This window comes from Taudactylus pleione, unplaced genomic scaffold (assembly GCF_031769625.1).
Source record: "Taudactylus pleione unplaced genomic scaffold, aTauple2 ptg000110l, whole genome shotgun sequence".
Classification (NCBI taxonomy): domain Eukaryota; kingdom Metazoa; phylum Chordata; class Amphibia; order Anura; family Myobatrachidae; genus Taudactylus; species Taudactylus pleione.
In genome coordinates, this window is record NW_028284512.1 from 6,077,860 (window position 1) to 6,103,124 (window position 25,265).

The window sequence follows — 25,265 nt, forward strand, 5'->3', positions numbered from 1 at the left end:
GACCCCCATACTCAGTATGCAGCTATTGCTATACTCTCAACACTGCTTCCCAACAGTTGAGGCTAATGAGATTAAACCCACATTTCTCAATTGAATGCCTTTCCATGGGTAGAGGCTTTGCAAATATGTCTGAAATGATCTCTGTTGGACAGTACTATAAGTTAAGAAGACCTTGATTTTGGATATCTCTCAAGAAACCATTGATGCACTTGGCTTTGTAGCTTGCTGCATTTCTCTGCAGGCATATTACCAAATAACTTTGTACCAAAAAACAAATGTGATTCATGCTAGACTTCCCATGATGCCAAATTTCATATGGAGTTTTCTCTAAAAATATTCTGTTTTGCAAGAAAGTATCGTCTTTACCCTAATATATGTCAGGTAATCAAGTGTCTGGTAATATACATCCATCATTTCAGTCAGGGTTCTGTTCTTCCTTTTAGCTATCCCATATTGCTCTGGGGTATATCAAACTGTCTTTCTCCATTTTGTATCCTGTAAATTTAAATCCATTGTCACTTCAAAATATGATGGGATTTCTCTGAAGATTGTTACTTGTCATTGTTACGCAGTCCTGTAATTTGCCCAATACTTTATCTTTTTTTTTATTTACAAAAGTATATATTGAATAGTCATCTGCAAAAGTTTTGCACTTGAAGCATGCTTTCGTTTCCTTTTCATGTGACTTTATATCTACAGTTGTAAGGGCTATTCCAGTTTTATTTTCCATGTTTTTATGTATAAGTTCCTTTCTCTGCTAATGATCCATAAGCCTTGTTTTCACAAAGTCTAGAATTAATTCCAAATTTGGACTTGTTCCCAGGATGTTAATCAGTGCACTGGCTTTGTCAGGTAGACTGCACAGAAGAATAGCTACCATATGGTTACATTTTATTTATTCACCCATTGACTAAAGTTTTGCTACTCTCTCTATAGCATTCTATTTATATGTTCCCACAGTTACTTTCTTTAGCAAACATTTATTTTGTATAGTTTACCCAGCTGAAATACAGATGTGTCCTGCTACATCTTTGCTCCATACTGAATGTAGCGCTGCCTGCTAGTCGCGCTATGCCATGGCATATTGACTCTCATCATAATGTACTGAGATGCTGGAAAAACCAAAGAGTGTAATACAACTTTCTGCCTTATGGTTTATAATGGATCTTTCATGCAGCTTCTGCAATGTACCTTAAATATTTTTTGCAGTAGCCTTGTATTTCATATGAATTAGCATGTCATCTTTAACATTAAGCTTAGAGTTGCTCAAGTTTGCCTGTCTTTCTTATTGCATTCTTGGTTATTAACTTCTTAGCTGTCTATATTAATACATTCCCACAAGTGATCGAGGCATAGCAGTAGTTTAACATTCATTTTCCACCAATGATAAATGTCATTATTCAATTTAACCATTACTAGTTTAGCTCAGAACTGCAGGACATTTTTTTTCTTTTTCTTAACTCCCTATGAAATACAATATGTATATTTACTCACATTCAGTCAGATTTCACAAGAAGATTGCTTGCATTTTTCTGTAATGCTGTTTCTGGACCATATAATTTGTATATGCTTCTTTTTTCAAGCATCAAACAAGCAGGGAAAGACTGACATTTGAACTTCATAATATAATATGTAGGATTAGCAGAGATTCTAAGAAGAGTGTACACTATTATAACAAAGAGTGAAGCTACACAATGACAGCCCAAGATACAGTGCCACCTACTGTTTCCTCTAACTGCACTACTGCCTCCTGGCAGTAGTGAAACTTTTTTCCTGAGAAAAAGATAATGGAAACCAAGTCTAATGATCAAATGAAGAATAGTTTATTTTACATTTTGCTGAAGAAGGCAAATTTATTCTTTTACATCCAGGTTTTATAGATGCTATGGAGAAGTAAATGTCCAGACAAAAGCTTTGACTTAAAGTTAAGATCTAAACAAAGTTTATCATTTTGGCTCTCAAGAACTTGACAAATTGTAAGAGTTTTCCAATGAGAATTTGACTGTGGTTAGACTGTCCAAGATTTTTGTTCAGCACAAGATTTGTTGTACAGAAGATCAAACTGTGCTAAGGGAAAAACATTTTCCACATCAGCAGCACTGTGTAAATCTCATTGACTATAGTTCCAGAAGCTGATGCACTATAGATAAGTCAACTTGGTAAGGGCATTGATGATGGAGTTCCTAGCATTACTGTATACTGAAAATGATTCACGTTCTTAACCTGCCTGCTGAATTACTATGAGGTTATTCGTTGGACACTCCAAGATTAGATGCCATATGCCCAGCTTTATCTACTGCAAAAAGAAAAAGTTTATAGCTATTAGCTTCAACAGGTAATTCTAGGCCAAACCTTATTTTCGTTTTCTTCCAGTATAACTGAGTAAGCAGTTTGGATCAATGTGGATGAAATTAAATCAACTTTTAGTAGACATTTTCTTCTACTTTGATGATACAGTTATGGTGCATACACACGGTCAGATTAAAAGGACGATTTAAATTATAACGATATAGTTTATCATTTAATCATTTAAATCGTCCTGTTTTTTGCCCCCTCCAAAGACCAAACTTTCAACGATGCGTGGGCACAGATGGTCGATATTGATATCAACCATCGCCCATGCATGCAGGCCAACCTGGTCGATATCGACCAGGTTTGCCTATTTACTATAGGGACCCCCAATCGTTGATCGAGGGTCATTATAGTAGTTGGGGGATTGGCACATGTGCTGGATGTTCAATAACGATTATCCAGCACATGTAGGACGATCAGACAACGATATCTGATCTTTGTTTGATCTGACCGTGTGTACGGTTCATTACAAGTATGATTATAGAAGACAAAGCAATTAGTGCCCTCTGGCCCAAAATGGCTTGTTTTTCATAATTGTTGTCTTGCAAAGAGAATTTTGGAAGTTTCTCTTAAGGAAATTCAAAACTGCTGTTGTTTTCAAGGATATTGCAGATTCTGGTACATGTTGTCATTATAGTCTACCAATAAAGATATCCCACTCCTGGATATATCAGTTTCACATGCTCTTCAGTTCTAAAGAGGGTTGTGTGTGACCATAGTTTAAATCTTAACATTATTAATCTTCAGATGTCTGCAATCAGTGCTTGCATAACAAAAAAAATTGCAATGGACCCATTGATTAAGAGATTCATCAAAGCAATCAAATATACATGCCCAACCCATAAAATACCCCTTTCCTTTATGGGATTTAAATATTTGAAAAGATTAATGAATGAACCTTCTGAACAAATAGATGCTGTAAGGATCTATGGCTCATCTTTCATGGAAAACCTCTTCTCTCTTTACCTCTGCAATAGAGTTTGTGAAATGCAATCCCTTTCATGTAGAGAAACTTACATTAAACTTTTCATTCTGACCAAATTCACCTTAGAACTATTCCTTCATTCAGTTTTTGCAGATAAAGTAATGTAATTAATCCAACATTTTTTTTTCCAAATTCACATAGTGCAGAGGAAGAGAAATTACACAAATTGTGATGGATAAAAGAATAACAGATAACCTCATTGTTTAAAAAAAAAAAGAAAAAAAAAAAGCATAGAAGTCAAATAAAGCTATGCTAGCTGGATGTCTGTTTACAATTTATGAAAGTTACAAATTTGAAGGGCTTTTCCCAACGGAATGGGTATGAAGTCCTGGCAGCTAAACAGTCGCCGGTTTATATCCCGACGGGGTGTATGTACTAAGCCTTGAAGAAAGATAAAGTGGATGGAGATACAGTACCAGCCAATCAGCTCACTGTCACTTTACAGACTTAGGGGTCTATTTACTAAGCTGTGATAGGAGATAAAGTGAACGGTGATAAGGTACCAGCCAATCAGCTCCTAACTGCCATCTTTCAAACACAGCCTGTGACATGGCATTTAGAAGCTGAATGGCTGGTACCTTATCACCATTCACTTTATCTCCTATCACAGCTTAGTAAATAGACACCTTAGTGTTGCCTAACCTTAACCTTCCCTAGTGCCTAACCCTAACCTCCCCCTGGGGATGACTAACCCTAACCCCCCCTTACTGCACACTAAACCTAACCCTTCCGGGGGGGGTGCCTAACTCTAACCTCCCCCAGGAGTGCCTAAACCACCACCCCCAAAAAACCTAACCTTAACCTTGCTACGCTCCCTAAAAGTAACCCTCCCCACCGCGGCTAATGCTAAGGGCACCTGGACTTACTTCATTCGGTCCGGTGTCCTCTGGCGTTCCGGCGTTGGGATTAAGATAGGCGTCAGTATTTCGATGCCTATTTTAAATCCCTTGTCAGGATTCCAATGCTGGTCTTATAGCTACATCCCTTTCCCAACAGAAACTAAAGTTGGTAAACTTCATGGGCAGGGCTTGCACAAGAGAATTTAGCCTTCAGACATTATAGCCTGCAGGGTATCTCAAACAATGCATGGGGACATCATTTCCAATGTTTCAGTGCTTACATTTAGCATCCATATCCTCTCAACATCTCTATTCCTGCCTATTGAGGATGTCACCTATTCAATAGACTAAACTGTCCTACTAGATGACCTCCTGTTGCTTCAGGATTATTTCAACATTTAAGGGACTCCACTGAAAAATAATCACTAGTCCTTGGCTTGCTTACGTGGGGCCATTCCTCACTTTCTTAGAGGATTGAGGACAGGGAATAATTAAACTAGCCCAGGAGCAAAAGTAAGCTTTTGGTAGAGGGATTACAAATGTAGAAGGTACAGAAGAATAGGAGCTTTCACAAGGATCCCATGGACCTTACCAGGTTTACTTTTTTGGTCAAATGCCATCTCATATATTTATCTGTATAATTAATATGTATGGTATAAAATAAATGTGGTTTAAAGCATAAATTCCACATATTATTTTCTCTATAGTTAAAAGCAAGTTAAGCACATTTTAAGCATGTGTCTAATCTAAAAATCATGGTCTCCTTTTTAAAATCTTTCTAGAGAAAAAACAAGTTGTGGCTGCCAGACATAGCCACACAGGCGCATAGCTCTCGGCATGTGATAGAATAGGGGGTGAAGTAGTGAAGGAAGAATTTCACATTTCCAAACCCCTTCTGCTCCATCTTGTGTCATGTGACTGTGGTTTCCATAACAGTAACATGACACTGTGGAAATCTTCCGAATTAGCAATCATTAATAGCAGTCTGATGAAACAAACCAAGGGGAAAAAGATTAGCAAGCTGGTTCTTATAGCTTGCCACTGTGATTTTGTTTATTATTTCATGGGTTTACTCCATTAAATTGAAGAGCTCTAGTTTGCAATAAGTTATACTATTTATTTTTTTCCTACATAATCAACCATAAATATTGCATGGATAGATGTGTGTGACCAAATCTGAAAAATCCAAATATTCATTGCTCGAGCTACATAAATGCAGTGGTATACTGGCTGCATCTACCTCTATCCCGTTTCACATCTGGCGGAGTTAGACCCAGATTGGCATACTTCTTATGCCCATACATGCAGCAATGCTGGAAGTTGCAGCCTTTGTTTACTTGCCCACCAGGCTAGCATTTACCAGTCACTGGATCAGGAGGACACCATGTGCCAGCTCACAGTGTTAAAAATAAAAACAGACATTGGTGGTTGTTAGTTTGTCTCTAATAAAGGTATTTGTTAGGTTGGGAAAGTAAAGACAAAATATGACTGCTGATATTTAATGTCTGCTATATGTGGAGTTTGCAATAATAAACACATCAGTTTATTTGAGTCAAATCAGGGGCATCAGAATGATTTTATGTTGAGGGGCACTAGCAACCCACCCTCCTCCCCTTACCTCTCCTCCCTCCAAGGTAACCATTAAACACACCTTAACTTAAAACTAAACTTAAACTAATAAGTAATGACATGGACACAATATCAGCTTGGCCAGAAGACACTGCAATCTCAGGGCCTGATTCAGAGCCGGACGCTCTGAACGAGCGCCCGCTCTGAATCAGGGCGTTTTGTTTTTTTTGCGAAGCGGCCTCTTGGACGCTCGCATATCTGTGGGTTACCACCCACAGCTTATGCGAGCGTCCATGATGATGGTCGCGATGGGCTTGCGACGAGACCCTTGCGGTAGGGTCTCGTTGACCGCAAGCCCTGGAGTGATTTTGGCTCTATCAGAGCCAAAATCACTCCCACTGACATCACTAGTGATGTCAGTGGGGCCGGACCCAGACGGTAGGCGTTCCCATGGGAACGCCTACTGTTGGGCGTGCGCGTCCCTCCGTTGGGCGTGCGCGTGCCTCCGTTGGGCGTGGGCGTGCCTCCGTCTGGGCAGCCGTGCCTCCGGCACGCCCACCAAAGGGGGCGTGCTGTCACTCACCGACAGCACGCCAACCTTTGGTGCGAGACCCATAACGACGGCTTCCCCGTCATTATTCGGGTCTTGCGCATGCGCACGACGGAGGCGCCTCTGTCGTGCGCATGTGCATTTGGGCAACATCGACCCGCTTGCAAGCGCTCAGCGCTCGCGAGCGGGTCTGAATCAGGCCCTCAGTTCTAGCCTTTAAAGTTGTAAAATACTAGGAGATGATTCCCCCCCCTATAGACGCACTTATGGTTCAAAAGACTCACTTCCCTCATGGGCAAAGTCTGAATGCTTCCTCACAGGAAACGCCCAGGTCCCCCAGCACTAAGTAGGACAAACCCACCATGTAATAGAGGGCAACGCTTTCTTTGGCCATATTAAGACAGAGATGGAGCGCTCCCCAGCCAATGCTGTGACTACACTAAACAAGTAAAGAAAAAATTAAGCGGACAAAACAAAAATAGTAGTAAGGTTTTGGGGCGGGATGCTCCAAACTGCAAAATAGGCTGTCCTAAACACCAAACCTGACCTACATACAACTGAACAAAGACACACCCCTAACTATAGCCTATTGGCCCAAACTAACCTGATTACTCAAAACCATTCAACTAATCTGCCCAGTAACAAGGCTGTCATATTCAGCCAATCGGCAAAAAACCCATGATTCTTACCTATTCTCTCAAGCCTAGTCAGCTTTGGCCTGCCATAGTAGCTGATGTGCATGATGGAGGTCTTACCTTTAAAAGTTTGTTCGCAGATGAGCCTCTAACCAGAAAGCAGATCTTATGTTTAAAATGTATGTGACAGCAATTACCATATTTAACATTTGGAGTGTTTAGAGTAGGACTGACCAGATGGGCAAGACTTTGGTGTAGTTAGGCAGCTCAAAAGAGATTGTAATATTTGGAACAACTAATATGAACTTGCAAACACAAATAATATGTTATATAATTATAATAAACTCATTTTGAAATACATCTATAATATGCACAGAGAAGATACGATATGTAAATGTGAAGCACAGCTACAGTATGGCCCAAATACTCATCACACAACAATGCATCAAATATTTCAAGAAAATGAAATATTCACCCATCTTCCTTACGCGGGGCATACATTGTCAGGCCGACAGATGTTTTATCTGACAAGCTGACACCGTCAGATATCGTGACCGGACACTGTGAGATCTTACACAGTGTATGCCAAAGCCGATTTTGGCCTCCAGTCTGTCCCTGTGTGCTATATGCCCAGCATTAGAAATGGACAAAGATAGATGTTCCTTCTAGGTTGCATGGGAAGAGATGTTTAATATTCACACGTGTGCTTGGGAGGGGGTGCAGGAAAGTTTATTATGAAATAGTTTATCTTGGGGCATTACTCATTTATCTGTAATCAGATAATGAAGAGAAAGTAGAGAGTCCTTTACTGTCTAGAGATACAGTATGCATGGACTGAGGCATATTTATAACAGAGTAAACCAAACACACTTGAACCTTGGGGTTCCGAGACACATTGAGTCCCAGCTCGGATCACTTTTGGGGTTCCGAGTAGAGTTCCAGCTCGCGTCTGCTGTAAGTTCGGAACTCTGATTTACAAACCAAATCTCGAGTTGGATTTTTTTAGCAACTTTAAAGAAATACAAAACCGAAAGTGAATCAAAACACTTGAGGGTGGTTTTGCCAAAACCAAAGCCATAATATTTGAGGGTGGCTTTGCCAAAACCAAAACATGAGAGTCCTTGCACATCTCTAATTTAAAATAAACTTCATGTTGTGACTTTGTAAATAGCTAGGATGGCAATCTGCTGCCAATGTTTCCAACACAAGCATAAATAGTCTGCATTACACAAGTACAAGTAATTGAAGACCGTAATAACTGTGATGAGCCCTAGCAGAGGTATAATAAACAAAAAGGCCAGTCAAGCTACTTTTTCAATCATTTGTTTTCCTATTTCTCCAAATATCAGAACCATAATGTTTCCATGTTTTTTGTGCTTCCCGACAAAGATGGACTGGAGGCCAAAACTGGCTCCAACATCAAGTGCACGTGAGGCGTAGGTGACACAGAAAAGGGGCGTAGTCATGTGTCACAAGGGCATGCTGCAAGTCATGGGGGCGTGGCCTCGCTGCACGCTTTATGTAACCATGTCACCCAAGCAGAGCAGTGGGAGGCCGGACATTTGCCAGAACTACCAGATGGCCAGTGTGGCCGTGATTCCCAAGATTCCCACACATTTTCCAGTAATGCTTGCTACTTCATAAACTCTATCTATAAAAAAAAAAGTATATTTCCCCATTAATATAAAGGGCGTGATTCTGAGTTTCACGCAATTCCAAATTCTTACGGATCAAGCGATTTTTAACAAATTGTCCATGAGTCGTGAGAAGTCGGTTGCTTCTTACTTGAAGCTGGTTGGACATTACAGGGTCTCAATAGGGCTGTAACAGGCATGCACATGTAGAATAAATTTGCCTTGTGCGTGCCATTGGCGTGTACACAGAATTGCGTCCTATTCTGAGCTGTGTGTATGCAGAGATCTGTCCGATTTTAGTTAGATATCCTGCATCAAGGATGGGGCTGGTACAAATGATGAAGATAGTGATGACGGCACCCCCTCAAGCAATAGGGCTGGGGGCAATGTGGTGGCATAGATGCTTGCGGAAGATGTTTGCATGGACCTTCAGATCACAGAAAGCGGATGTAATTCCCACCGCATTATGTGCATCTCAGAATAGGACCCAAAATGCATGTTTCTCTTGCAACATTTTGTAGGAACATTTTAGGTTTTCTTGTGATTTTTTGTCAGTAAAGGAAACTTTTGCTATGTACATTACAAGTATCTTTCTGCCTCGGGTCTGAGGATTCAATCACTTTAGTCATCACTATCTGTAGGACCCTTTGTTTTGCCTAAAACAGGTTTAGATGGGCTTGCATTGATCTCTCTTACTTATCTCAAGGGCACTTGAGTTTCAAGAGACAAAAAAAAAGACTCTCTATGCATTGTCTGAACTTATCTCATGGCTTGAAGGCAAATCACAGCTGGGAATAACCACCAGAAATACACACACGTGTAAGCAGAAACTTCTTAACACATTTGCATGGGCATTCAGTATAAAGGCTAAGGGCCTAATTAGGAGATTTACACAAAGTGGATACTTTTGCAGATGGAGCGATTGTTTGCTAATGCACATGTGTGAAAGCCATTCTGTGCATGCGCAGCAATTGCATTACGGTTTCTCTCGTACATAGGGACCACTCTCAAAGTGAGTGACAGGTTGTCAGCATTTAGGGGTGGTAATGGGGGGGGTGATTAGACAAACGCAGGCGTTTCTGACCAGTTAAACGCCGTTTCATGGGTGTGCAGAAAATAGCCGTTTTCCTTCACAGCATTAATGCTCTCTGCCTCTCAGGAGAGCTGCAGTGTTGCGGCTGGGCAGACTTACCTTACATGCTGCGAGACTGGCCATGGTACGTCGATGTTACCGATGTTTACGCTGTTGTACGCCCTCGGATGGATATGAGAAGGCAGCAGTGGGCGTCCCTGTGCTCGGCTGTGCTTTGAAGGCTTTGGCATTTTTTATCAACTGAGAGATTGCAGTTGCGATTGCTTTAGCGTAAATCCTGGCATCAGGCCCCAGTTGTGCATAGAGAAGTGCTCAAGCAGAAAAACTAGAAACACCTTACCTGATGTCCATATGTATTTTATTTTGGGTGAGAAATTTTGGGGTGTTTGCCGTTAAAGACTATTCAGTATAATGCAACATAAATGTTTCCTGTATAGATATCAGAGAACATGGCGCTGTTAAAAATTATGGGAAATTTGCTATGATAGTTTATTCCCTGAATGTATTACATTATGTTACTATATTACTGTGTTTTTTTTCTTCGTGTCTTTACATTTTCAATATATAGTACAAATATCACTGCATTTATATCTGCAAAGTGTGGGCTGCATGCATTCTCCTCCAGTGTCCTGACACAGTAAAGCTGGGTACACACACTGGCCGATATACTGGCTGATCAATTGATCGGCCAATATATCTGCCGACCGCCTGTACACAAGCAGCGGTAGCCGTGGGGAGCCAGCGGGACCTCTGCCTGGAAGATGATGGTCGTTCAGTGTATATATCTGCTAGCTGTGTACCCACCTTAATACAGTATTACTGCTGCACAACATTGTTTATTGATCACCGTTTGGATTAAAACTTATCTGTTGATCTCCACTAGTGGATTAGTAGCTGTTTTGCTATTTGACCAGTTAGGGACGGTTTTCATTGGCTAAGAGTGCCTGCGACTTTGTTGGTTTCATCACTAGAGAGTGGACTCTCCACACTGCCAGGGACATGTAAAGTCCTTGATGTCAGAGGGGTTCTCATGACTGTAAGAGGATTACCATATCCCTGCCAGCATGAATTTTAACCAGTATAAGATCAAATCAAGCCTGGGCAGGGTTGCAATTTTGGTACAACTTCACCAGCCTCTAACCCCAGTGCCATCTGTACATTCATCCACAGATTATTTTACTACTATATATTAATTTTATGTATATACACATTACCATTTGTATATATAAGCCATAGTATCCATATAATATCAACAGTGCCCATTGGCTTATATAGCAGAAGATGTGTTTTATGTTATACAGTGCTTGTGAGGTAGGTACACATACTGTATAGGGCCTAATTCTGAGTTGCACATATATTAGATGCAGTGATTTTTTGCTTATTATTACACATGCATCTTTGAGAACGTACAGACAATTTTAAGCTGCACGGATCGCAAATGTTTCTCTCCAGACCCTAAATGGGTGTTTCTAGGTAACCCCTGTTAGGCAACAATGTAAACGCATTAACCTTTTTGTGAGTTCAAACTTAACTTATTAAAATATATAGCTTATACGAATCTCTCATAGACATGAAATTATTCATAATATTAGGTAGACATCAGGGCTGTCCTGATTTCTAGTTTTATCATTTTATTATTTTCACTGACTAATGCATGTTCCATCCTTATGTCCTATAATAAGAGACTGTCATCACACTCAAAGCACTGTACCACAAGTGCATTGGTAAGGTCACTGAAAGTCAGGAAGGGTTATACACAATGTTCCCCGAGGCCGCCCACTGTTACCGGCAGACAGGTAGGAATGGAGATTTCATTTTGTAGCATGGTGTTATTTCATTGAGCTAGGAAACCATTAGAATGCCCCAGTCCTCGCCACTGCCATCGATAGCAAAAATCCTGCTATGCATAAATCCACACTGGACTATCACATTATGCGCCTGATTCCAAGTCAATCACAGCAGTGTCTACTGGCGGTTGGCCATCTGCGACTTTCTGTAATTGCCACTACAAACTCCCTGGTGTACACCAGTTTATCCGAATGTTCAAGGACTAAGACGCCCACTTTTAGCGCCCGCAAACGTTGTTATACCGATTGGTGCGTCATTTGCACCATCAAAGATTGCAACAGCTCTATGGCAGATGCAGGTTCTACATCTTACCATGGCCTCCTGTGCTTGCATCTGTGCGTCTGGGAACGCACCCGCTTGCATTGAGACACTTGCGATACTCCCATAACATGGCCACTGAACTGACCATTTCTGCATGTACTACTAACCCACCACCCAGTCAGCGTCCAAGAACGCCCAACACTTTTTCGCAACATTTCTGACCCAATGGCAGTAGCACCTTTGTGCAATGCATGCGCCGTAGGGGTTGTCTGACAGTGCATGTGCAGTGGCAAAAAATCGCTTAACGTAAACATCGGCATTGATTGTGAATTGCGAGTGGCTCAGAATCAGGACCTATGCTCTTAACAGGGGTGTCAAACTCGGGCCATCCAGCTGCAGTGGAACTACACATCCCGGCATTCCCTGCCCCAGTTTTAGCATTCCCTAAGAGCAAAACTGTGGCAGTGCATGCTGGGATGTGTAGTTCCACTGCAGCTGTATGGCTCGAGTTTGACACCACGGCTCTACACTAGCTTCTGATGGGGAACTTCCCACAACAGACCATCTTCACTAGTATATCCACACACCTTTCTATGCAATACAATCTAACCCACCACATATTCCTTCAAATTTATATTTCAAACGCCATCAAATCTGAGAAAATGTTTATTCCCAGGAGCAAGACGTGTTCTTAGCTGAAGTGGTTTGATTTCCATCCCAAAAAATGTGTCTTCTAGATATAAGTTGTACTTAACTTGTCATGTTACAGGAATTCACCTTTCCTGTGATCTGGTTCCAGGTTCTAGAGAGACACAATAGGTTTGTGTTTAAAATAACATGTTATCCTTCCATCTATTTAACTTATAGTTATAGGTATTTGCCACATCTACTGAAACTTTTTTTTTACATTTCAAAAAAGTCGCTATATGAATGTAGATTGCAAAGGAAATGTAACTATAGAGCTATTTCTATTTCCTTTATTTTGTAAAAATTGCACTTCATATACACCTTTTCAGTACAGAGGGCCTGATTCAGCAAGGAACGCAGTCACTTATACGCACGCAATTGGCCGAATAATTCGCACTGCGCATACGCGTACACGAGTCAGACGCTGCGATCGGGATTGCGGTCACAGAGGACACGCAGACCCATGGCAGAGTGATTGACAGGAAGTGCCGTTTGTGGGTGGTGATGAGGGGGTGGTCAGGCGAATGCAGGCGTGCCAGTGCATTTTAACAGCGTTGCAGGGGCGTGCATGAAGTAGCCACTGTGCTACCAGACGCAGCCTGAGGCCTCATAGCGTGCGCTGAAGTAAGCAATTCCTGAGTGAGGTCTGACCTGCCTTAACTGTGGGTATGGGTCCGATGTTACCGATTGTTTTGCTATGTTGCCCTAGTATACGGATGTGAGTTAGGGGAAGTGGGCGTCCTTATGTTAGGCCATGATCGCAATGCGAATGCAAACATTTATATAGCACCGCAGATATTAGCAACTGCGTTGTGTGCGTATAAGAAGAATAGCGATCTATAGTGACTCAGGCCCAGATAATTTTATTTTCCTTCATATTATAATGCAGAACGAGTCTTTTGATCTTGCCCGCAGACCCTCCCAAGCCGCAGCTGCCAGGACCTGGTCAGGTTGCAGTAAGCTTCTGGCCAAAGGGGCTACCATCGCGATGGTGACCCCAGACTGTGACCTCGGTCGCAGTGCTGGGAACGCAGATGCAGCAAGGAGGCGACTGTTTCCTACAGACAGACTCAGAGGCGTCTGGGTCCTCACAGTGCAGACAGTGAATCTCTGGCAGTGCGGGATTGTGGGGTCCGAGTGATGTAGCGCAGTGCTCCTCTGGGAACATGTTTTGCAGAGGCAAAGTAACGGAGCCCAGTGCCAGTATTAGCGCTATTAATACTGGTCTGAGCCCCGTTACTGAGCCTCTGTAAAACATGTACCTTTACAACTAGTAGGCAGCCTTTGTGATGGATGGGTCGGATTTTGTGGGGCCCGGCCACGGGCCTCTTGAGTCCCACTGGGCCCTAGGCAAGCGCCTAGTTTGACTTGCGGTAAATCCGATCCTGCTCCTTCTGCATTAGCATTTTAGATTGATGGAATTGCACAGCTCCTTGTGTGTGGTTGCGCAATTCTGTCCATCTCTGAATCAGGCCATTTGTGTGATGTGAGCAGGTCAGATAGTGTAATGGGTGGTATGCGGTCAGGAAGTCGGTGGTCGAAATGCCGGCCGGCTTCCCAACTGTGAAATCCTGCCATGGGACTAATGATAGGCATCAAAATCATGACGCCTATCATTATCCACCCACCGAAATCCCGACGCCCGGCATACCGAATGAAGGTAAACCGGGCATAGCGAGCGACAGCTGCTGGGGGGGGGTTAGGTTTAGGGGCTCCCAGGAGGACAGGGTTAGGCACCCCTCTGTGAGGGTTAGAGTTAGGCTAGGGGAAAGGGGGTTAGAGTTAGGCATCCCTGGGGGAAGGTCAGGGTTAGACACCCCCCAGGAGGTTTAGGCTAGGGGAAGGTTAGAGTTAGGCACCACCAGGGGAAGGTTAGGGTTAGGCACTAGGGAGGGAGGTTAGGGTTAGGCACCCCTAAAGGAGGGTTAGGGTTAAGGAGGGGAGAGGGTTAGGGATAATATTTACCCTGTCAGGATCTTCAGTCTTCTGCCTTCCGGCGTCGGTATTACATCCGCTCGACTTATGTCTGGCGGTATGTCATACCAATTCCTAAGAGTACTCCAACGGAATAGTAGTGATGAGCGATTCCTATCAAACATATAGTAAGCTTTTGGTGTCAATCACAGCTCTATACACCTTCATCCAACCTTTGCATTCCAGTCCAGAATTGGGCACATTCTTACACTTCAAGAAACATTCTGATCTGCACTAATCTAGCCAGCTGTGGCCATTACAAGCAACAAGAATGCAATCACTGTCACCTTTTCATGCTAAACTATGTGTACCTGTGAAAGCAGTTGCAGATTCACAGAAATATACCACGTACATGGGCAAACGCAGGATTTTTACAGAGGGTTTTCCAGTTTCCACACACCCACATATATACTGTATATGTATATATATATATATATATATATATATATATATAATATGTATACAGGCCTGCCAAGTGCTGCACCGGGCCCGGGTTAAAGGGGGCGTGGCCTAATCGTGGGAGGCGTGATGAAATCCCTTCCTTTACTATATATCCTTTCTGGTTCTCACAATGGCTTGGATTCAATAGGGCAGTCCATAGATAACCAACCCATGCTGTGGGTTGGTACCTATTTCCAGAGGTACTATCACATAGCCTAGTCCTTGGTGGACAGTAGGCACTACGCCATCTAACTGTACCTGAAGTTAAATAAAGGTCCTCCACATTATCAGATAAGAGGATAATTATCATAATAGTCACTGGTTATCTAAGTTAATCCTATGTAGTCTATTTTCTTACTCTGCTGGCCAGACCAGCACAACATGGCTGACTGCTGGTGAAAGTAGTTACTAGGAGTCTATTCATGTAGAACATGAAGTGGCTACTGAAAAATATCACTATATATCGCATCACATCGATGCAACATATAGTGATGTTTAGTAGACATTCATGTACACTTACCTGTCCGACATCTTTATGTGCTATTCGGCCCATCTACGATCCTTTGAAAGCAGTGAGAAGACAGAAATATTGGGAGTCTGATAGGTCTGTTTCTCACTGGGCATGCGTCGGTGTCCAAGTGCAGCAGGTCAGGTCAGTCCTGCTGCAAAGGACGCTTGACAAAAGGGGGCGAAGACAGCTTTGGGTGCCGGGCAGACAGCAGGGAAGCATGCAACTTTCCTGCTCTGTTCGGCTTGCGGTACAGATTACGCCATCTTCAGATGGCGAATCTGTACGCAGCAGAGGAACAGAAAGCTGAGCTTTCTGTTCAAGTATGAATTTCACTCACCATACAAAAGCGGGGGTGCCGCGGGATGGAGTGATAATACAAATACCATAGCATCCACACACACTCCAGTAAACTAAATGCTTAAATTTGCCCTAATGTATCATCATCAGTGCACAGCAGACTATACTAGGTGCAAAAGATGCGCTTCACAAAAATGGGCCCAAGGCTACTGTATTTTCTGTACAGATGCACCCTGGCTAACATAGAAGTAGTGTTCAGCAGAATCAGTGCAAGCACTTTCTGTGGCTACATTCACCTGTGAAATCTGACCACTCCCCCATACCAGGTGGTTGTGCTCCTACTGCTTCTTACCTTAGCAGGCAGGAGATGGGGGCAGTGGGCCTGATTCAGAGCAGCTCGTAAGCGGCCGCTCTTTCGTTCCTACCGATGTTCGCACAACTGCATGCGTACGGATTTTAATACGCATGCGCGAACCAGTCAGTGCGGCCGAAAATCGTGTGCTCGCTATATAGCGAATGCCTGCTATTTTGAGTGACAGAATGAGGCTTCTGTGGGTGGTAACAGGGGAAGGTGCTTGAAAATGGGGAGTGGAGATCTGAACGCAGGTGTGCTTAAAGGTCAAAACGGGCGTTTTATGGGTGTGCATAATTAATACAGCAGCGTCATTGACCACGTCACTGGGTTATTTTATAGTCAGAACTGCTCGCATGATTGTGGTAGGAAAAACTAACCACAAGAATAGCGAGCAGTTCAGACGCCTTTCGATGTACTCGATTAATCTAATAAATAGCGGACATGACGTATGATGCAAGCAGCCAGGGGGCGTTTTTTTCAAAATTACGTTTGCATGTTTTGTTCGCTCGTTCAGACATAGAGGCGTGAACAGACCGCAAAGAGCGAACGGTTCATTAAATAGCCAGCCCCTTTTTCTGAACAAGTGAGCGCAAATAGCGTCCAGCTCTGAATCAGGCCCTGTGTCCTCTTCTCCTCAGTGTCTCATGGTTGTGATATAATCACCACCAGGGCTATTTTTCTTTAAAAAAGGGTTCAGGAACTGTGGATGGATCAGTGTGAACCGTGCAGCTTGCATTTGAGAAAAAAAAAATCAATAAGACACAGATGCATGGACCAATCAGATAGATACGTCCATGCATCTGTGTTAAAAAAAAATGAAAAGTGAAATTTAAAAAAAAAAAATGTAGTATTCCCCCCCCCCCCCCTCTTACCTAAAGCACAACCAGCCCCGGGATTTGCACAGCTGGTCCTGGTTGTGAAAATACAGGGGACAAAGACATAGGGGTCCCCTGTATTTATCACAATCAGCACCAGGCTTTTCAGAGCCAGTCCTGGTTGCCAAAATACAGTGGACAAAAGACATAGGGGTTCCTGTATTTAGCACAGCCAGCACTGGGCTCAGCTGATCCGGTCCTGGTTTTGGAAATACTGGGAACAAAAAGTGTAAGGTAACCCTGTATTATCCAGAACCAGCACCAGACTTTTTCTAGTGGGGGGCTAATGCCACAGCCAGGGGAACCCTTTCACCGGGTCCCCCAGCCAAGGCATCAACCCTGACCGCTAGTTAGCCCAGCCGGGGATCCCTGGGGAGGTGAAGACTCCCCCAATTGAGGGGTCCCACTTTCCAGGGCACCCCAGGCGTAGACTGATAGCCCGGGGCTATCCCCGGCACCCCTGCCAGGTTGATTATGTAGTGTGGTGCATTTTATAATAGTAAAAATATTGTATTTTGCTGTGGAACTACTGGTCACAGCAAGCCTCCTCCACATGCTGGTACTTGGAGAACCACAAGTACCAGCATGCGGAGCATTTATGGGCTCGCTGGTACCTGTAGTTCCACTGCAAAAGAAATATAAAAAATCCATTACACACACATCCTGAAAGTTCAAGTTTATTAACACATACATGCACAGTCACTATCTCAAATACTCACCTAGTATCCCTGCATGCATCAAAACACAGATGCCCTAACAGGGATTACTGCGATCCGTGCGGCAAGCACCTGTGATAAAAGATACAGATGCAGCCCCAGGCTTGGGAGACCTAGTACTGGTTGTGCTAAAGAGCCCAGTGCTGGTTGTCAGGGCCGTAACTAGGGTAGTGCGAACAGTGCCATGGCACAGGGCACCGCAGGGTAGGGGGCGCTGATTGGGCCTGTCAATTTTCCTGCTTATTATCATTCTCAGTTGTAGCTTCCTCATCTTTTATCCTCAGCATCTCCTGGCCTCCCATATCTCTTCCCTGGCCCTTCCCCATGAGGCCATGGCCCTTTTTCAGGTGCATTATCTTATGTCCCTATTTAAAAAATATGGGGGGGCACCAATTCTCTCTTTGGCACAGGTCACTAAACAGTATAGTTATGGCTCTGCTGGTTGTGCTTAATACAGGGAACCCCTAAGTCATTTGTCCCCTGTATTTGGCACCACCAGGACTGGGTCTGCAAAGCCCGGTGCTGATTGTTCATTTGGGGGGGACACGCCGTATTTTTTTTTTTTCATTTTACACTTTCATTTTTTAAAACACAGCAGCACAGAAGGATCTCACTGCATCTGTGTTCATTTTTATCACACACAGATGCAGGCATCACGGATCTCCCAGATCCGTGCAAGCTGCATCTGTCTGCCGCCACTGCCTGCACCACCGTCAGGTCCCACTGCCCTCACCACCAACCACACCGCCGCGGCTAATGCCCTCTTCTCTCCCCCGGTCCCAGCTGCAGCTAAAAGCAGCTTCTTTCCCCCGGGCCCCACCACTGCTACCACCCGCACTGGCCAGCCATCTTGGTGCACCCAAATGAAGCCACAGTGAGCACATCTGCTCAGGGCTGCCATCAGAAATTATGGTGCCCGCTACTAACACAAAATAGGCAGCCCCCCCTACTGGAGGGATGGGGCAGAGGTGGGCGGAGCTACACCAGGGGGCAGGGGGGACATCAGTTGGTGCGTAAACCAGTTTATACATTCTCAAAGTGTGGGAGTGGAAGGGCAGGGAAGACTGGCTAGAACAGGGGGGAGACAGTGCAGGGAAGGCTGGCTGGAACAAGGGGGGGAAGCAGGGAAGACTGGCTGTGACGGGGGGGTCAGTGCAGGAAAGACTGGCTAGAACTGGGGGGGGCAGGAAAGGCTGGCTGGAACGGGGGGAGGGAGAGCAGGAATGTCTCATTGAACAAGGAGTGAAAAGGGCAGGGAAGACTGGCTGTAACAAGGGGTGAAAATGACAGGGAAGGCTGGCTGGACTGGTGGGGGGCAAGCACAGGGCTAGGTCAGGGACTATGTTGTAGTACCTCTTTTAGTGGTTTCTTTCTTCAGCTGGCTGCACTGGCGCTGGTGCGGCCAGCCAGGCAGAATCAGCACTAACAGTTGATGCTGCTGTGAGGAAGGATATGTGACTGTCGCAGGTCATGTGGTTTCCTCTTGCCCAGTTCACTTTGTGCAGCTCCTACAGCAATTATGCTCAACCATTTCAAATATTGGTACTGGGCGCGAGCCAATTGCAGCTCACGGAATGGCCGCTCCTGATTGGCTGCCGTTCCGCGAGCTCTAGATGGCTCATGTTCGGCGCCGTATGTGCAATGCCGCTGGCATTATATCAATATCAATTATTCCCCCTAGCTGCTGGTGCAGCAGCGCTACTACACATGCCCCCTTCTCTCTCTGCTTCTCCAGGCCTGGGACTCGAGGCCCGGTAGTCCCCCCCTGATGGCGGCCCTGCACCTGCTGAAGGCACCTACTGAGGCTGCGCAACAAATTGAAGCTTCCTATCTCTATAATGGCTCAATTGTGAAGTAATAGTTTAAAAACTGTACCTTTCTCAATTACCTAAACCCCAAAAGGCCCTACTCTAGAACAAGAGCTGCCTAATAAAACAAACCCCAAGTCTAAGTTCGCCCCCTACCATGAGTTATGCCTTCCCAAAAATTCCCCATAGAGAACAGCAAGAAAAGTGGTCCTAACTAAGAGTGTCAGAATAACAGTTGGAACATTAGATTTCTCCCAAATCCTCATTTTATTTTATTTTTCCCTGAAATTTGGCATGCAGCAACGAGAGATGGTTCTACCTGTCCATGCCAAATTTCAGCTCAGTACCTCCAACAGCTTTTGAGGTGTAACCCCTTAAACACCATGCACCACCCCGCCTTCATCCTTAATATAAGGGCACGACTGTGCCCTTATAATATATATTATATCAGGGGCTTTTCAAGAGAGGAGGGGGCCCTTGTGCAGTCTCTGTCAGGGGCCTCCTCTCTCTCCAACGGCTTTCAGCACAGTAGCGCACTGAGTGCAGCGCCACACTTGTAGACTCTGGGCACTAGAGTGTGCCCAGAGTCTACAGCGCATGAGCAGGTCACCGGGAAAATGGCGCCACGGTCATTTTTCCTGTGTTTTCCCTACTGCGCATGCGCAAAACAGGAAAATGGCCATGGCTGCGATTTTGACAGCGCTGATACCGGCAGCAATGTGGGAGTGGTAAGTATTAAAAATATGGGTGCAGGGTCTGCGGTGTGGGCCTTCCACACACTGCACCCATATAGAAACACCCCTATATTATATATACATGTATTTAGAAAAGTTTACCAGGTACAGATGTAGCTATGATTTGAAGCAGACCACTGTAACTTTACACATGGATTACAGGTCCACTAAGGGCCATATTTCTGGAAAAAAAGGTTCATGAACTACGGGTGGAGCTACTGGGGTTAGAGCTATAGAAAAACAATTATATATATATATATATATATATATATATATTATATATAAATATATTTAGATTATATATGCATATACAGTATTTAGTATTTAGAAAAGAAGGCACTCAAAAGGAACTTTTAAATAAAACTTATTTTATGGAAAATACATTTTGGCCCAGGACATTATAGCACAGATCACCACCATACTGCTCTCCCATCACAGTCTGGAGGAGCAGGAAGTGGCAGTAACACAGTTAAGAAGCTTCTACTCTATCTCAACATACGGTTCTCCATGTGGGGGCACCTCAGTGGCATTTTAAACACTGCTTGAGTGACAACATGTCACTCATTAAGTTGTTTAGGCACTCCTGAATCATCTAGGTGTGCCTAATTGCAGCAGCTGCCTCAGGACACCAGCTCCCAGACCACAGGACTCCATAAGCGTGGTGGTAGAGCCTACTGTTAGCCTTCAGCACACCACAGCTATCCAGGATCCTTATGCTGGGTACATACTGACAGATACATTGGCCGATCAATTGATGGACACGCCCCGACCCGCCCACTGGCTGTCAGAATCCCGACTTTGGGATCCCGACAGGGTTAACATACCTCTACCTACTCTAACACCCCCTCTTTGGTGCCTAACCCTAACCTCCCCCCTAGTGCCCGAACCTAACCTTCCCCTCCCTGCACCCTAAACCTAACCCTTCCCCCTTAGTACCTAACCCTCCCCCTAGTGCCTAACCATAACCCCAAACCCAACCCTTATCCCAACCCCGCTACTTACCTTTGGCATCCCAGCGGTCAGGATGCTGACAAAGGGATTCTGACCGGCGTCAGTATTCCAGCGCCGGTAATGTAAGCGTCGGCATCCCGACCGCCGGGATGCCGAATGCATCCCCTTTAAACCAATGTTTGCGTCTTCGTCTTTCAACAATATTTTTCTCTTCAAGGTCCATACCTTCACAGATCATACATTTCATCAGTAATTGCCTTTGTGGCGTTTTATGCCCCCATCTATTATACTTCCATCATAATGCCAAGACAATCTAGTGTTATATAGTTGTAAATATTACAAACATGCACGCTACAGTGTACAGTTCATAACTAGCCAAATTAGCTGACAGGTATCTATATTTCTCAGACTGTAAAAAAGGAAGAGATGGTTCCTCTGCAGTTTATTCTGGCTGTGTTGTTCTTATACACCCTTGTTATTATTACATATAGCTTGGGGCTATCTAACGCGTCTCTCTCTCAGTCTGCAAGAATTGAGTGAGAACCAACTTTTTTTTTTTATGTGTGTAAAAGTTGCATAAGGCATTTTTTGTCTGCTACTATCTGTCTCTGCTTTGTTTATGCAAACATTAACATATTTTGTAACTCAGAGATTAAGTAATTTCCAGTGCAGTGTGACACGATTTTGCTCATATTTAAAGAGAGCATGTCAATTTTTTATTTGATAATACATTGAGACAATATGATATTAATATTTCTGAAGTTTATTTAACAGCAGTTTCTATGGCTAAATCACACATCTTAAGACTTAACACTTAAGAAACCAAGGCCCTCATTCAGAGCCGCACGCAAGCGGGCGCACGTACGTTAGGCGTACTTACAAAAATATTTAAATTCAATGGCTCGCTCGTATTTTCGTTCGCATCTAAAATTCCTCCCTAAACTCTGACGACCCCTCCTCTAACTAACGAGCGTACGAAATAGCGAGCGTACATCCCCGAAATGGCTTGAAAGGAACGCACGCACAAGTATAAACAGGAAGTGGCCTTGTCAGATGTCGATTACCTGCTCCTTTATTCTGCCTACCTCCATCAATCGTATCATGCCAATCAATGTATCAATTATGTTAATTGTTTTTTTTTTTTCAACACAATGCAAGAAACTTTACTCTTGTCTGTGTTTGTGTTTACCCGCAGAATACGTACGGATGAAACATTCGCTTGTATTGTTTAAAAAACATGTGAACCACAATTAAACAATTGTACTATTGCTGTGTATCCCCGCATATTTCCCTGGGTTCATTTCTTTATTTAAATTTGCTTACGCATGTCACTGCATCAAGCCTATCCTAACTCTCCATAGATTTCTGGCCCTGTCGAACACATGACTCATACACTAACCAATAAAATTGCTCCTGTTAATTTCCAAAATACATTAGCCAATCAGAAAATTTTTACACACTTTATCAAAAATGATTTTTAAGAAAAACACCATTGCCATCATGAGAGCCTCCGCATTCACCAGGCGTGAGCTGCTGGTGCTTACGGAGGTCATGGATCGCCGGATCACCAGCCAGCCAGAACCCATGACCAACCGGCAGAAGCGCTCCGCGTATGCGGAGGTACGGTCCCGCCTGCGGTCCTTTGGATCACGCCGCAACATCGGGCAGCTGGAGCACAGGTGGTCCGACCTGCAACGGCGAACGCCCCGCTTGCTGGCATGCTTTCGCATGCAGATCCTGGCAAGTAAGTGTTATGTATTGTGGTTTTAATGTTTGTGTTTGTGGGGCAAACTGCGTGTGCATGTTTTCCTGTCTGTTCTATTTATTATTTGTACTCATATCTGCGTGTGCATGTTTTCCTGTCTGTTCTATTTATTATTTGTACTCATATCTGCGTGTGCATGTTTTCCTGTCTGTTCTATTTATTATTTGTACTCATATCTGCGTGTGCATGTTTTCATGTCTGTTCTATTTATTATTTGTACTCATATCTGCGTCTGCATGTTTTCCTGTCTGTTCTATTTATTATTTGTACTCATATCTGCGTCTGCATGTTTTCATGTCTGTTCTATTTATTATTTGTACTCATATCTGCGTCTGCATGTTTTCATGTCTGTTCTATTTATTATTTGTACTCATATCTGCGTCTGCATGTTTTCCCTCTTTTTATGAATTTTTAATTCTACTGCTATTTTTTTTTGTTTGTTTTTTTTTTTGTTTTTTTTTTGTTTGTTTGGCCGGATTTGTCCATAAACTAAACGCAATTTATTTGACATATTTTAGGGGGACAGCCAAGACTCCGCCGTCAACGTCGGCGTTCCCGCCCACTCTCCCCAACCCCCAGCCAACACTCCACCCCAAATCTTTCGCCTATTCCCCACTCCTCCCCATCCTTCCCAGACCCTCTCCCGGAAATGTTGGGACTCCTTCCCCTCCGTCCCACTTCCCCCTCTCCTCCACCCACCCCTCTTCCAATTACCCCCTCCCCGGAGTCCAGCATAACTCCGCCCCATTCTTTGGGGAATGACGGATCCTCCGAGGAGGATCATGGAGGTTTTGCCGGAGCTCCCGATTTGTTTCCCGGTATGTTTTTTATTATTTTTTTTTAAAGCACAAACTGTTTGTATGTAATGATGTGTCGTGCCTTTCTTCGTGTTTTTGTGGCTTGACTTTTGTTGATTGTGAAGGTTTGCCTTTACCTCTTCCTGGTGATTTAAGCATACACATATCATACCTGTGGGAATTTGTACCTAGGCCTTGTATTTTTGCCAGCCCACCCTTTTTATTTATGTTTTTGGGTTTAGGAGTGATTTGTTTTTTAATTAATGTTTTTCTGTGGAGTCCCTATTGTTGTATTAACCCACACACTTTTCTCACCCACAGAGGAACAGAGGCGTCGGCAAGAGGTGGCGGATGTTGTGGGGCAGATGCGCCACCATGTAATCGGCCTTCTGGTGGCCCTCGACCGGCTGTCTGGCCTCCTTCGGCATTAGTTTTTTTTTTTTTGTTGTATTTTCCCAATAAAATTTTAAAGACAAATATACGTTGTGGCTCATTTTTAAAAACCAAAACCAAGATAGTTTAGCCTGACATAAGTTCCTGCAAGGATTTCCCTTTTTTAAAAGTTAGATTGTGTTTTGTCTTTGTATGTCAAACAGACACCAGAAACACATAACAGTAACAATGTAATTTCCCTTTTTGGGTGTAGTGTCAATTTCAGATTTCTACATTTTCCAGGTTCCTACTTGGTGCGCAAGCTGCTTAGGCCAATCTTACAAATCCCAAGGTTGGGCCAGGCTTCCTTTTGGTGTGGATTGGAAAGCTGAAAACATATTTCAGTTTTGCTCATCTGGCGTCAGTACTGGTTTACCCCTTAGTCAAATGTAACTTGTGTTAACCTGGTTACACTTGCTGTTAACGTCCCAAAAAAGGAAGACCATTTCACTCTTCAAACATTTATTCACCACATAACAGAGAAAACAAAGTGGTCACTCCCAAAAAAAATACACAGTGATAAATTCAAATACAACACATACCAAGAAAAAAATAAATAAAAACACAAAATCAAGAACTGGTTGACGAAGGACCATGCCAACATGATTCCACAAACATGGCGTTGCGATATGGGTTCCAGAATATATGCCCAAAAGGACCAGATCCAGGTTTGGTAAGGGTAGCAGGAAGTAGTGAGCGTTGGAGTGCCAAAGATTATGTGAACAAACAGAAGATGGTGAGAAAATTAAAAATAAATTAGATGTTTGCCAAAAAAAACAAACACATTAGGTATAAACACTGGAGTTTTGAACAAACTTACCTAAAAAATCTGGCCACCACATCATCGCGTATGGCCCCCCCACATACTGACCTTCGACCAACCTCGGGGGGGCCATCCTCAGGTAAGGCATCCTCTGGCTGCATTGGGACACCACTCCTTATGGCAATGTTGTGAAATATCCCACACAGGACCACAATTTTAGACACCATATCCGGCACATACATGAGCTCGCCACCAGAGCGGTGGAGGCATCTGAATCGGCCTTTTAAAAGGCCGATACAGCGCTCCACCACTTGCCTGGTGGCTGTAAGTGCGGAATTATACGCACTTTGTGGCCCTGGTGTGGGAGCCAAATAAGGAGTGAGCAGCCAGGAC